The sequence below is a fragment of the Lampetra planeri genome, chromosome 10 (genome assembly GCF_965212315.1).
Source record: "Lampetra planeri chromosome 10, kcLamPlan1.2.h2, whole genome shotgun sequence".
In the NCBI taxonomy this organism is placed as follows: Eukaryota; Metazoa; Chordata; class Hyperoartia; order Petromyzontiformes; family Petromyzontidae; genus Lampetra; species Lampetra planeri.
Window position 1 is genome coordinate 11600578 of NC_136116.1, and position 12374 is coordinate 11612951.

Sequence of the window (12374 nt, forward strand, 5' to 3'; positions counted from 1 at the left end):
ACTTTAGACATTTTTCGTGTTGAAAAATCTATTTAAAATGTAGAACTTTTAAACGTGAAAAATAAAACTTTTGTGGGGAAATTATTTCATACTTTAAGCTGAAATGGCTTGGGGAGAATGTGTTGGTAGGTTTGTTGGCTGTTTGATATGCTGACGATGTGAACGATGCAGTCCTGTGGGTTTATACAGATACGCATACATAAAAAAACACGTAAGAACGTGCAAATGAAGGAACACAATTTAATGCGTTAGTTGAACCTATTAAACATTAAATCCCCTGTCGTCACAATTAAATAACATGGGGGGGTTGTTAAAGAGTGCTGATGAGGGTAACACGAGTGTCCCTTGGATTAATGGATATGAGCCATGAAGGGAGATAGCTGGTCGTGAAACGGCTCTCACTGGAACGTGCAATAATTCTAGATTCGAAGCTTTCGTGACTGCAAGGATTCATATTCTTAGGTTTTTTCGGTAAAGTCACGTAGGTAAAAAAAAAGTAAAATAAAATAAAAATCACGACGTTTCGGAGACAACACAAGCTTCCGTCTTCAGGTGGAACCGTCACAGCCACTTGATACAGCTGTCGTGGCTGTGACGGTTCCACCTGAAGACGGAAGCTTGTGTTGCCTCCGAAACGTCGTGATTTTTTTTTCCTTTTTTTTACCTACGTGACTTTACCGAAAAAACCTAAGAATATGGAACGTGCAAGTTGAGCAATATGACGGAGACTTGCACAACTTGGGGAAAAAAGTTCTGCAGTGGACTTCCATTACGCCACTTAATCATCTCTCGGTGAAATGTAAGCAACCTCCCTTTTCTCGCCTCACAATAAGAGCACTTCAATACATTGAACAATGCTCGACACTGGAGAACAGCGATAGCAAGTTTAATTTGAAATATATTACAATAACCAATATTACATGATACTCTAACAATGTCGCATGCTGATATATGAAATGAAAACGAATTATAAAGTTAGTGTTGTGTGATACAAACCACGTTTGCGTTAACAATACTCGAGTTGACCTTCAGACGTATTGTGAACCCCAATTTAATTCTCTAAAACTATATTTTTTTAAAGTAAGGTTTATTTCAAAACAGAAATTTAATATGCAAAGGAAAAACATGTTAGGGGTAAATTAATTAGGAGTGGGGGAGGTATCACGAGACATCTGCACCACCCTTGTACTATAAAATTCCTCTTCGCCCTGTCCCTATTATCCGCTCCTTGTATTATCCACGCCCCCCTGCATCGATCTTGGGAAAATTCCATTCTCGACACCGACTCCTCCCTATTACCCGCGCTAATTTGGCTGACGAGTCTCCTTGAAGTATTCTTAGTTTTTTTTCGGTAAAGTCACGTAGGTCGTCTCGAGAAGCTGTGACTTCTTGTCTCGATAGGTGGAATTCCTCCCCGTAGAGGGCATTAATTATAGATTTGAAGCTTTCGTGAATCTAGAATTAATACCCTCTACGGGAAGGAATTCCACCTATCGAGACAAGAAGTCACAGCTTCTCGAGACGACCTACGTGACTTTACCGAAAAAACCTAAGAATATGAATCCTTGCAGTCACGAAAGCTTCAAATCTAGAACTCCTTGAAGTACACAATGCATCCCATTGTTCTCAATTGTCTGAGGATAAAAAAATGAGTCGCCCGGAAGAGGCAGCACATGCACCCTAATGTCTTAAAGTAAACGGATAATAACATCTGAAAAGTAATATCTAGACATAGGAGGAGTCATCTGGAATTGGCTGCAAATTCTTCATTTAGCCGTGCTTATCTTTAAATAAGTAATCACAGATATACCGAAATTAATACCACGATCCACCTTAAATGATTCCCCAATAGCACGGATACATGTAAGAAGAGTTTGTTTATTCTTGTATATTGGAGGTGTGATAATTCATTGATTCATTTAACATTTTTTTGTTTGCATGTTCACCACAAGTTTATGTGGTTAATGCAGACATGATTCTTTGCAAAATGTTTCAGTTTGGTGTTTTAACATCTTAACACCTGTTATTTTTGCCAGAAACGGTAAAACCTATTCTTATATCCTTGTTTTCTAATGCAATCTTTAATGGGAACGGTGAAACCAGAGGGATGGCATTATAATGAAGCACTCTGTGTGAAATATTTTGAAAGATATTGTCGGTATTAGCTAAGTCAAGGTCAGGGTAAGCCAACATAATTACTTTGTTCATGAAAGATAAATGCAAACTATCGATTCATACAGGAAATTATACATCAAACAACAGTGTTATAGTTTAACACGTAGGCTTTATAAATCTTGTTATATCTGGAGAACAGAGATGCTTTCAACCCTAATTTATTTTCATAATATCAATGATGTTGATTTAAAAAATCGTGCGCATGGTGGGCTTTGGTGTCTTAATTATGGGATATCCCGGAGTGAACTGGTAGGACACCAGTGAAACATGATTAATATTTTATCCATATTAGAGACAATTTATTTTTGAAGACTTGTGAATATATGCATGGTCATTTAACTGAATGGATAATGATATTTAAACGTGTAAATATTTATCAACCTTGAATTTAACACATTGTCTCCAGTAAATCAACACCTAAGCATGTATGAATGATCATCATTTTTTGTTCTTTTTACATTTCCTTTTTAAATTGTTTCATTGTATTCCTATTTTGATATGTATTCCTTTATGATCTAAGGACATAGCGTATATGTATTTTAAATGTTGGAGAAATCATATTTCTGATGTATAGGAAGTGGATTGTGTCGTGCACTTTCTATACTATCGTAACAAGTACCATGAGGTAGTGTGAGTGATGTGCATTAATCATTGAATCATAGATTAACAAGTAAAGTGGATTGAGTTGTCCGCTCCTGGGCAAAATGGTAAGCATCAATATATCATTATATACTGATGCTTAGCTACACCAGCCCTTCTGAGCGATATTAGAGGGCGATTTGGCAGCTATTACAACGCACAATTTATGATAGAATTAACCTGTGTCTTCAATTTTATATTACGTGGCACAATTAACACAAAGGCTACAATAAAGAAAACCCCACAGCACTCGAGATAAGATTTTCAAAATGCGCAGTGTGGAGGATGGGGACCACACGTTTGAGTGTGGGAGGGAAGATGGTGAAGTCATTTGTGAGTAATTAATTAGCAGTGGAACCACGTGCACTGAGTGGTACTTTAATTACAAACGTATGCAGAATAAAAAAATACAATAATGACAATAATGGACTGCATTGTTCCAAACAGATGTAGGACTTAATTCTCACTAGACATTAATCAATGAAGCAAGCCCAACCCAGCCCAGATGTTACATCCAAACAACGCACTCCAACGCAGAATGCAGACGCTTGGAAGAACCACAGGCATCAGGTCTCCAGCCACAAGCAGCTTTACCCAATATCCAGCCAGCAGTGGAGAGAGCAGCTGACCAGGGAGAACACCTCCGAATAACAAGGTTGGCTACATTCGGCGCAGAAGAAATTCAACATGCGTACGTAGTAGCCTTGCATCACTATACACTGTGTAGTTAAAGAATTGTACTTTTAAAGTATAATGTTTATTACATAAAACACCAGGGTCTTGTATTAACCGTCTCTGTGCGGGTTCCAGTGGTCGCTTGATGGGTAGAGTAGCGAGGGCAAGTCAGGATATTTCGGCGGAGTGCAAGGAAAGTGGAGCTGAATGTTCCGTGCTATATCAGGGTCATCACAATGTGTTATTCCATTTCTTCACAGTTGAAAGTCAAGTTTCTGCAAAGACGAGTTGCAAATAACAACGTTTTGATGATAATGTGGGCTTCCAAAATGGTTTGAGTGACTGAATGAGAGGTATACAACCTCGGCTATATGGTGGATATTGTGTTTAACTTTGGGACTCTGTCGCCAAAATCAAGATATTGAATTATTAAACGGTTGTACCATTTCTGGCATAAAACCAGTTGTTAATATGTAATACAAGAATAGACACCAATTGCAAGGCATCAAGGCGGCAGTAGTGCTGGATACAGCCATATTTGCAAATGTCATTTGTAAATTTGATCCTTACAATGTATCGATGTGCACTTTTTATTGAGGAAATGCGTGTCGTCGTCTTGTTGTCGTCTGGGACTGTTTGTGCTGTTGCTTTACTGGCCTTCCCCAAGCGTGGACATTGATATACTGATGCAATTTGAACTAATATGCTTGATTTATTAAAGGGGCACCACGGCAGTGTGACGTTGTCTTCCTCGCCACGTACGCAGGAGATCGGGGGTTCGATTCTGAACCTGACGCCTGCATATTTGGAGTTTGCATGTTATCCCCGTGGTCAAGTGGATTTCTTCTCTGGGTTTTCCGGGTTTTCCCTCCACATTTGCAAACATGCATTTAGATTATTTCGCTGCTATAAATTTGGACAGCCACTTTGTTGAAGGATAACTTTTAACCAAATCCTTTCTAAAAAACAAGTTGATAACTCAGTGGGCTTTACCTGGTAAGATAAAGCAGTTAAAATATATTTTAAGTGATTTGTTTACCTTATACTTTCACCAGAGTCTCAACCAGCTCTACATAGTTTTCGACCTTGTGATTGCCCAGGAAGCACGAACCACTGCGACAAAGCTGTCCCAAGCCGCTTTCTCCTTACTAGTGAGCTTCTTGGGGAATTAATCGTACTCCAGGATCTTCTTTATCTGTGGTCCGACGAAGACACCGGCTCTGACCTTTGCCTCAGACATCTGAGGGAAGAAGTCTTGAAGCTACTTGAAGGCTGCCGACTCCTTATCTACAGCTCTGACAAATTGTTTCATAAGGCCCAATTTGATGCGCAGTGGTAGCATCGGCACCTTCCGGGGGTCCACCAGTGGCTCCCACTTGACGTTGTTCCTCCCCACAGAGAACTCGGTCCGCTGTGGCCAGTCCCGCCTGTGGTAGTGCGCCTTGGCGTCTAAATATTCAGTAGTAATTTTTGTATTACTTTAGTATAAATACATGTTAATTTTTATTCATGTTGGGGTTTTTTCTGACTTTATGTGAACGAAAAGACACAATTTCGCCAGTTTTCTCATTGAAAATAGGTACATTTCAAAATATCACTGTCCTGGTCACAAAAGCAAAGATTGTGGAGATTAATAGGCATACTCTATACTTTTTAGGCATAAGCAATTACGAAATAACACTTACTACCCAGGAACAAAAATTGTGTTACATAGTGTTATTCTTGAGTAACTCCTGCTTTTGCTAATTTATCTCTTGCATGATGGTAGTCTGCATAACGCTTTACTTACAATATGTATTTTTTATTTCGATCACATGATCTGTTCGTGCTCCTCAGGTGTTAGCCTGGAGGCTGGCAGCAAAGCATATGGTTCCGTAAGTTAACTCCTAGGTGATGAGTGATAATTTAACGTAGACTGACATTAATCAAAGCCGACTGCTATTTAATAACCGATATTTAATAACGGGAATCGATACATAATGCAATGACACATTCCGAACAGACATTTTACAGCACAATAGTGTATTTCGCCATGCAAGTTTGATGCTACGTATTTGTCTTTTGTGATTCTGTATTGTCAGATAGTGCTGCGTATCTAAAGCGGTTAAAGTACTGTCGTGTTTCTATACACTTGTCTTTGTTTGTGTGTTCTTGGCATGCCGTGCAAGTATTATAAGGGAGTGGAATGATGGCATAGCGCTCCGTGCACTGTGCTATGAACTCAGTGGTTGGAGTTAAATTCCTGGATATGGCAAACTTCAGGGGCGAGGTGATGTATGAAACTGTTCCGGGTCTCTCTCTTCAACCCTTACTGACCAGTCAAAAAATCCCCATGACTGAAAGAGACTTTCATCCAGCTGTGGATTTCCAAAAGATCTACAATATAATGTATTGTTGTGAAGCATATCTCCACAGGTGGGGGATAATGTTTAAGTAATGTACACCTGTTACACGAATGTTACGGGATGATCGTTTATGCATTCATTTTTTTTCGTCTTGACAACTATTGCCATAAAACTTGATTTTAAGCTTTCGTGACTGCAATAATTACTCTTTGGTTCTTTCGGTAAAGTCACGTGGATTTCCACACAGCTCTCTCATTGACATACTAATTTCTCTGCTCCGGCAGACTCACCTTTCTCTCTCTCTGCCCCCCCTCTCTCTCTAATTTAAGGCCACGACACAGAGGCATTGGGTCTCTGTGTGCCTCTGTGTTGTCGCTCTCTGCTTGTGTGTCTCCCTCTGTCTGTGTGTCTCCGTGTCTGTGTTTTGTCTCTCCTCTCAAATTTGGTTCTACCTGATGACGATTGCTTGTGTTGCAATCGAAACGTCGTATTCTATTATTTAATTTCTTTTCCTTCTACGTAAATTTACCGAAAGAACCAAAGAGTAGTCTATTTCCATACCGACAACAGAAGAACACGCAAATATCGAAACAATTCCTCGAGGTTTAAATCTGGAGCACCTCTGCTTCGGCGTTGTGCTGTGTCAACCTGCTATGACATTATTCTATATAACATCTTGGCACTGGCATTTCAGAACAACTGTCAGAGATCCAGTGAGCACGGGGGGGGGGGGACCATACAACCATACATTTGCAGTCATCGAACCTTGGCGAACTTTTCCAGTTTGAGTGTGCGATCAAGCGTAATATGATGTGTGCTTTCTGTTAACAACCTTTGCCCTGTGGTGATGTCACGGCTATGGCCTCCCGTTAGATTATCACCATTGCTATAGAGTGTGCCACGGTGTATCCCTGTGATTTTTGTTTTTTGACCATCAATGGAAAACTCGGCTGCTTTAATCTTCCATTGTGTTTATCCAGTGTCAAACAAAACACGTTTAAAAAATATCAGGACGGTTTTGATGTTGGATGTTAACTTGCTCTAATGGTGTGAATGGCTGGATGTGCGGATAATAAGAATTACACGACATATGCATGTTGCATATACATATTACTATTTACGTTGTGAGTAAAAACATGCTCATAACGCGCGTGTGTGGTATGTGAATTTGTTAGGTAGAGGTATTTGTTTGTGTTACCGTTAGTCAAAGGTTCCTGCACCAGGAGGTGCTGCGGTGGCGAGATGTTAACTACCTCGCCCGGTATACAGGAGGTCGTGGGTTCGATCCCGATCCCGACCCTGACACCTGCATATTTGGAGTTTGCATATTTGAAGTTTGCATGTTCTCCCCGTGGTCACGTGAATTTTTGTCCGTGCCTCCGCTTTTTCTCTACACATTTAGAAGCATGCGTTTAGAGTATTTGGCTGCTATACATTTCCACGTAACAAGCCACCTCCTTTTGAGTTATCATTTGCGGCCAGGTCTCTTCTGAATACGAGATCTATAGTTTAGTGAGCCTTACCTGGTAAAATACAAAAGTGTTATTGTTTAAACTAGTTGAGTAGAGCCATGGAGACCCCCTCTGGAGGATAATGGTATATTTTCCCATGCTGGCAATACATGCCACACTGTATCCCACCACTTGCAACCGAATGATCGACTACCACGTTAATATTTTAACAATTTTCTTTCACGTGCTGACGATTGCTTGTTGCGATCGAAACGTCGTGATATTTTTATTATTTTTATTCACTTTATTTTTATTTTTAATTATTTTATTATCTATCTACGTGACTTTACCGAAATACCAAAATAATATAATATTTTAACAGTTTACAAAAGCATAATCTTCACTATCTGTAATTACAAGATGTATTGACCGTTATAAAATACACATGCATGCATTACTGTCACATTTAAAATGCATTTGGTTGGTGATGACCGATATTGCCCTATTTGTCCATGCATGAGGGGTTTGTGAAACTGCAAGAGATGAGAAAAAAATGTCATACAATTCTTAAGATTGGAAACCATTCTTACAAACCTGGGCAAGATATGGGACTGCAGACACATTCGGGAAACGGTTATTCCTGCAAGCATTGTAGATCATTTGGTATATTTTCACAGAAAATGTTGACGCCGAATCGATTGGATCATTTATACAAAAAAATGAAAAAACCCTGTGTGCATGAGTCTGCAGAGTGTGCGGAATGAAACAAAAGGGAGGAAGAAATGGGTTTTGAAATGGGTGAGCCAAATCTGCTGAATTGTATATTCCGATGTGGGGGGTGGGATGGAACCCACTGCGTACATTACTTCTTAGCAGTGACGTGCGTTGAGGTCAATGGCTGGGTAGGCACTGGCTCGTGTCAGAGCCAGATTCGCACGCTTTTCGTAACCGCTATTTTCATTGGAGTATGACAGGTGAGGGTCTGCCTCCCCTGCCTTCTCTGACCGCACCTCCCTGCTTCTTAGGACTTATAATTTATAATGATGCGTATTAATGGTAGTCCTGTTGGAACAGTGTTTAGTAAAGTGCTTTAGTAGCAGTAAATCCGAAACACTCACACTTGAAAGAATCCATGTATTGATACTGTTAAATACATTTTTCAATGCTTAATAATTAAATCGGTGCATATCACCTGCCATGACATGGAATGTACGGTAATCGTGTACTCGGACAGAGAACGTGGACCAACATCTGAAAAGTACGTTAAGAAGCACGTGTTGGTAGTTACACTGAGACCATAAGAGGGAGCCCATTGGTCGGATAACTCGTACAAATTAGGGGGACCTCTTGTTGACTGTGCCGGATCCATCACAAGAAGGGATGATAAGCTGATGGTCACGACTTGATGGAATGGCAACCAAAGGAAAGAACACTCCCAAGAAAACAATAATCTGGTAGAGATGACGCTGAGATCGGTCCGTGCGGGAGCGAGATGGACTGTGACCATCGCAACAGGAAACAGATCATGGCTGATGATGGTAATGAAACGTGGAACGTTTGGCTAGGGGCTTAAACACTCCTGTTCTTATGCTCCACCAGTCTGTTTGTGGTTCACAGCATCGTCCATTATGAACCTGAATGGTGAAAGTGAAACATGGGTAGTCGTTTAGACTGACGTTTGAAACTCCTTAAACCCCACCAACATATATGTTGTAACACTATTTTAATCGTTTAAATTTTTAATCTAGAAACAAACCATTACTCAGTGATGGTTATGTCGTGCTAGACAATGCATTGTTCTCATTTTATGTTTGTGTACAAGTTTATTAAACACGTTTATTGCATCGATAATTATTGTTAAGGGGCCGCCCATAAATAACGTCACGCGATTTTGAACGATTTTTGACCCCCCCCCCCTCGTCACACGGCGTCACAAAGTCAGACCCCCCTTAAATATGACGTCACAAATCTCTGCCCCCCCCCAATAAAAAATGCTTCAAATCGCTTTAAACTATTGTCATTGTAGTGCGTATTTAATGTGGCGCTGCACTCTGTTGTAGGAAAAAAACCATTTATTAAACAGTCTATTTATTTAAGTACAACGTGTTGTCTGTATTTATTTAAAGTTGCGCATTTTTATGTGACGTCACACATCGTCACAAATGTCTGATCCCCCCCCCCCTAGGTGCGTGACGTCATTTACGGACGGCCCCTTATTCGTTCATATTTCCAAATCTGCGAATCGACTCGCGTTCACGTTCAGCCACTAGGTGGCATCAATGGCTCAAGAATTGCAGCAACAATTTTACAACAGGGCTGCTGTATTTGACAGTCTCTTTTTAAAACAGCAAGTAGCGCCTTCGTTGATCTCTCTGTTGCGTGAGTCCATAACAACATTGATGTATATTGTACGGCATGTCTTTAAAGGAAGACGTTTTTTAAAAGTTCTGCACTTTCATGAACTAAACAAAAAGGATACATCTTAACCTCGAAGTGCTTCCTGTTTTGGTAGGTTAAAGATCCTGCCTTCGTCTATTTTGTCACCATTTTGATCGTTTTCATCGGTCATGTTCTACCCTTTCGTACTGGATAAAGGCCTTCCTCCATGATCACCGTTTATTACGGCCCTGCAATGTCACTCCATTTCATTCCGTCGCATGCGCTGATCTAATCTCCGTGGTGGTTATCCTCTTGTCTGTGTTCCCCTCCTGTGGCTGTCATTCCACCACCATATGTTTTGCCATCTTCTCTCATCCCCTTCAAGTGATGGGTCCTGCTCAAGCTCAGTTTATTGTAATCGGCAAAATTATGTCTAATTTGCATATGTTTTTCAATCAAAGTGTTCCCCATTATTTCTCATTTTAATTCCCAGATTTCATCTTTGTGTTCCATGTTCTGTCACGTGCATGTTTTACGTCCATGGCATGGTAGTATGCACAGTTTCAAAACGGCTTTTTTGACCCAATTTATGTTGTTTTTCATGATCAATTTAAACTTTTTAAAAGCGCTCCCTCATGCTCTCGCTCATCTCATTTCAGAGTTTTGTTCCCGGACCACCCTCCGTAATTTCCCAAGGGTATATTTGGGGGTTTTTCCCAGGTGAGTCCCTCTTGTTCAGCGATATTATTGTGCATATATAATAGGTTTTACTCTTTCTGCCAATAAAACAGGTGTTAAGATGTTAACATACTAAACTGAAACCTTTTGCAAGGAATCATGTCTGCATTAACCAAACATGCTCTGACAGTATGTGCATTGTCTTTGAAACTGATTGGTCCACACAAGAGACAGCTTTCGTTAGAGCCTAGTCTCAAACAGTGGTTGGCATCCTCTGGTCTAGGTGATATACATTTAAACAGTCGTAACCATTTCTGTCACAGAGGCATGTTTTCCAGTAATGCATGAGTGATTCAGAGTCTGTCTAATAACCATCCCCTATATTCCTGAAAAGTCACTGCATGCTGTATCTGCGTTGACTCAAGCAAAAAGTGGCATGCCAGTCTAATTCACTAGGAGACGTCTGCCCTCTGCTGGGCATACGTAATGATTATAACACTTGATGGCGTGCATGCATCAGTTATACAGCATCATGATGATTTGTAAAGGTATCATACGTTACAGCAGTCGTCTGAAGTAAACGCTTGAAGGATGTGATTGTGAAAGAAAGCTTATGCCAAAAAAAATCGCTGATCTTCAACAACACATCCAAGATGTTGGCATGGTGAACATTTCGAGTATTAATGTGAATGAAAGCCAATTGACGAACTTCACAGCACCAAATGTGTTCATAATATTATTGAATTTACTCAAATTCTGCATAATTATAATTATTGGATATGTACTTTTATGGACAGCCTGCATATTTATGTTGGTTGTGACTGTTAGAGTGGCTCTTAATACAAAATAAAATTGTACAGCCCTTTGTATATTGGGATGCTTTGTAAGTATCAAGATATTGAATTATGACAGGCTTTACTCTATCTGGCATGAGTACAGATGAGAACATGCACCAAATGGACATCTGTAACAACGCACCAAGGTTGCATTAGCCACACATTACTTGTGGTAAAAAAAGAATAATGTAAACAAATATACTTTGATTATATTTCCTTGGAACCGATTTGCCTATACCCGAGAATGTCTCTTTCGTGGCTTTGCCTCATCAGTGCTCGGGCCAAAGGCCACTAAAAGGTGAATAGCACAAGGCCAATGCAAATACCAATTAATTATGAGCTCGGGTTGAGCAGTTATCTTCATGGGACCCTTTCACCAGTATTAATATATTGAATGAAAAAAGGCTTTACATGTTCTGGCATATCTACAGGTGTTAAGATGGTCAAATATCAGCTACTATGTATTTGTTTGCTTTTCTTTCCAAAAGTATGTGGTTAATGCAAACTTGATGCCTTTTTGTAATAGGTGTCTAATTAATGTTTGATCATATTAACACCTGTGTTTATGCCAGAAAGAGTAAAGCCCTTTGTTAAATACTTTATATTAAGTTCACTTGCTTGCTTGCTTGTGCGCTTACGACCGTGCAAATCTTTTGGTCGTTTTTTAACCCACTTCCCGTGATCCAATCGAGCTGACATTTTGCACACAGACTCGTTGTGCGTGACAATTTATTTTCCTGAAAAAAAAAATTCCAAAATTTTCTACTTTTAGGAAAAAAAAAATTTCACTAACAATCATATATTTTTCCTAAACACAGAAAATTATTCAAGAAAACAACAAAAATGTACAATATAAACAATCATACAAAAACTGAAAATCGTATAATCCTTATATACGACTTTCCTTATATTTAATTTAAAATACCAATGTGATAAAAATGATACTCTTACTCAAGAAAAACAGAAATGAATAATAAAATAAAACCGATGCCACGCATATAAAGGAATTATAGTGAAAACCCTGTTGTTTTTACGGGTTAATTTGTTACAGCCCCTTTAAATCAACTGCTGCATGAAGGCCTCTCCAACCCCATGTTATCCGTACGTGTTGCTTGACTACACTTCACTATGGTAGATGGTGTGGATTGGTGAAGTAATGGCAGCGAGGACCATTTCAAGTATTACTTGCCACTGAT

The 12374-nt window shown here is 39.6% G+C and overlaps 1 protein-coding gene across 1 annotated transcript in view; it reads left to right on the forward strand.

Moving 5' to 3' along the window:
• The first annotated feature begins 3346 nt into the window (after window positions 1-3346).
• The window catches only part of LOC144721038 (uncharacterized), a 273629-nt gene continuing 264601 nt past the window's right edge, over window positions 3347-12374 (forward strand). The window contains exon 1 of the mRNA XM_078598335.1: window positions 3347-3505. The gene's annotated coding sequence lies outside the window, so the exon portion shown is untranslated. The remainder of the gene's footprint in view (window positions 3506-12374) is intronic.